Source organism: Symphalangus syndactylus, chromosome 22, assembly GCF_028878055.3.
Source record: "Symphalangus syndactylus isolate Jambi chromosome 22, NHGRI_mSymSyn1-v2.1_pri, whole genome shotgun sequence".
In the NCBI taxonomy this organism is placed as follows: domain Eukaryota; kingdom Metazoa; phylum Chordata; class Mammalia; order Primates; family Hylobatidae; genus Symphalangus; species Symphalangus syndactylus.
In genome coordinates, this window is record NC_072444.2 from 50,412,197 (window position 1) to 50,415,081 (window position 2,885).

General features: G+C 52.4%; 1 long non-coding RNA gene across 2 annotated transcripts; it reads right to left on the reverse strand.

Moving 5' to 3' along the window:
- Nucleotides 1-1,383: 1,383 nt before the first annotated feature.
- LOC129472421 (uncharacterized) lies at nt 1,384-2,504 on the reverse strand. 2 transcript variants are annotated; one of them, XR_010118758.1, is made up of 4 exons: nt 2,420-2,504; nt 2,188-2,253; nt 1,882-2,059; nt 1,384-1,610 (listed from the first exon to the last, which is right to left on the reverse strand). It is a non-coding gene; the product is annotated as an uncharacterized lncRNA (long non-coding RNA). The 2 variants fall into 2 exon arrangements; XR_008653928.1 differs by lacking the exon at nt 2,420-2,504 and having other exon boundaries at nt 2,188-2,318.
- Nucleotides 2,505-2,885: the final 381 nt, after the last annotated feature.

Genomic DNA, 2,885 nt, shown 5'->3' on the forward strand with positions numbered 1-2,885 from the left:
CTTCTATCCACTACGTCTCTGGTCCTCATGGGTCAAGATGGTAACCAGAGTTCTAGCCACCAGGTCTGTACTCCAGGCAGCAGGATGGGAAGGACAAAGAAGAAGTGGGGAAATATATGTTCACAGAAACATTTGTATAAGAATACTTAGTGTCAAGAACTACAAAGGGTCTGAAATTTTACTCAACTTGCAAGGTAATGAGTTAGGCTCTTGAGAGTCTGGCAGAAGATGCCAGAACCATGAGTCAGAGACAAAGGATGTTATTCCTCACAGCACAGCAAGCAACATGTGTATCAGCATATTTGCATCAGTTCCTTTTGCCCCAAGTCCCACAGAACAATGTGAGTGGGCCCAGATGGATTCTGCATTTGCAGTGAATTGCATTACAAGAGAGGAACCCTGAGCTTAGGGAACCCGAATCTTTTATAATGGGAAGCAAGCATGCTTGCCCTTTGCTCCAGAGGGAGACGCTTGATCTTCCAAAGCTCTTTGCAATACAAACATCCATGAAAAGATAGGTCAGTCAGTGCCTTACTCATAAGATGCGCAGAAATGCAAGAGACTCATGGGGAATTGTCTCCCAATATACAGCAGCTTTATTCATAATAGCTCCAGACTGGAAACAGCCCAGACGTTCATCAACAGGAGAAGAGATATATTTATGCAATGGACCATATTTGTGCAATAGCCATCCTAATGGGTGTGAAATGGTATCTCATTGTGGTTTTGATTTGCATTTCCCTAAAGATGAGTGATGGGCATCTTTTCACGTGCTTGCTGGCCATTTGTATATCTTCTTTGGAGAAATGCCTAAGTCCTTTGCCTCATTTTTTAATCAGGTTGTGTTGTTGTCGTTGTTAATTATAGAAGGTTTTAACCAGGGTGGTAACTTAGATTTATGTGTTTGGAAGATCCCTGTGGTGCCCTATTTGGAGTGTGAATTGAAGGCAAGAGTGAGAGTAGCATGATCAGGGCGGAAGCCGCTGCAATGATCCAAAGATGATTGATAGTCTTCACCAAAACAGAACCACAGAAATGGAAAGGAAGGGATTGGGGAGAGAGGCATTAAGGAGCAAGAACGGGCAGGCTTGATGAGCGCATGGCAAGGGTCGGGAGAGAGGGGAAAAGTCAGGGCTGTCCAGGTAATTGACTGACGACCAAGTACATTACCACAGAGAGGGCATCCTATAGGAAAAATCTGCAAACCCTCCTCTGGTAACCCCTGCCCCCATGAACTCCTAAAGAAGCAACTGCATGGGACCAGCATCATCAACTTTTCGTGTTTGGTGATTTTGTTAAAATATCTCACCTAGCTCTGAGCACTCCCTGTTCGCCTACCTCTCCCTCCCACCCCTCCATCACATCTGGGCACCTGATGCTCCTTATCTCTTGGCCCCAGTGCACGTGGGTTATCCAAATCTTCAGTTCCAGGCTCTATGTCTGTCCTCACAGATTGACAACCTTCAGAAATGTCTCCAGCTTTTGGACCCTGGCTCCCTGGACTGCTTTTGACTTTGCCTGCTGCCCAGGTTTGGGGTCCACTTGCGTAGTGGGTATCGATTGGGGTGGGTGTCCAGCTGATGGGAGCGTGTCCAGTATGTGACCTGTCCCTAGCCATTGCCAATTAGCCCAGGGTGGGTCCACTTGAACCAGGCTGAGCCAAGCAGAAGCCTTTACAATTCCCCATGCACAGACTGTCCCCAGACCAAGAGAACCCAGAGACCCCAGTGTCCAGCTGGAACTGGAGCCGGCACCCCCAGTGCCAGCCTGGCCACCTCTGCCTTGTCTCCATCCCTCCCGCTTTGCTCCACACACCCGCCTCCCTGGCCTCCTTATGCTGCAGCCTCAAGACCATTGCCTCTTCCCGGAAGTCTCTCTCACCTCCCTCAGGTCTCTGCTCAGGTGTCACCTCCTTCGAGGGGCCATTCCTGTCACCCTGCTGGCTTCTCCTGGAGGTGCTCTCGCTGGTGTCCTACGAGGCTGGAATCTCCTGTTTTGTTCCCTGTGGAAACGTCAGAGTCTAGAAGGGTGCAGGTGCGCAGTGGGTCCTGTTACATTTCTGGAATTCAGGGAAAATGAGTAAGGATGGTGCAGTAGTAGCGAGACTCACAGAACTCTGCCTGCAGGGGCCATTTTCCCCAGCGAAGAGAGCTGCCCAATGAAATAACAGAGGCCTGGGGCTCACACCTTAATGGTGAAGGGCTTGGTCTGGGCCAGGTGATGGTCTTCACCTCTCTGCCTCGGTTTCTTCAGCTGAACAATAGGAATAATCACCTGCCTCTGAGTGCGATTTTGAGGATTAAATGCAGGAATGCGAGTAGGCTTTGGACTTCAGTCAAGGCTCAGTAGCATAATAATGGGTCAGGAGCAGCAAGCTCCAATTCGAAGCACTTAGGGAATCGTATTATTCTCCCAATACCTGATTTATGTAATAACAGAACTCCTGCTATCACCAGCTAGGCACGGTGGACCAGAGAGGGCCAGAGGCGACCCCAGGCTTGCAGCCGATCCGCCAGCCCGGGCCGCGGGTCGGGACCGGCGCCGGCGACCCCGCCGAGGGCGGCCGAGGGCGCGGCCCGGCCCGCGGGGCGGCTTTGTGCGTCACCTGATTTCCATTTCCCCAGATAAACACGCGGCGGGGGCCGCGACCTCGCTGCCTAGCAAATGCCTCGGCTCCCCGCCCCGCGTGGGGCCCGCGAATGAGATGATTTACTCTTGTTTTGCATATTAATTGACCTAAATGCCACCCGTTCTGGGAACAATTAAGAGGCCCTTTGGCGCCCGGGGCCACGGGCTGGCGGCGGCGAAGTGGCGGGCGCCCCCTCGGGGCCGCGGGCCGGGACGGGGCAGGGGGATCCGGGGACGCGCGGCCCCCACCTCCGCCG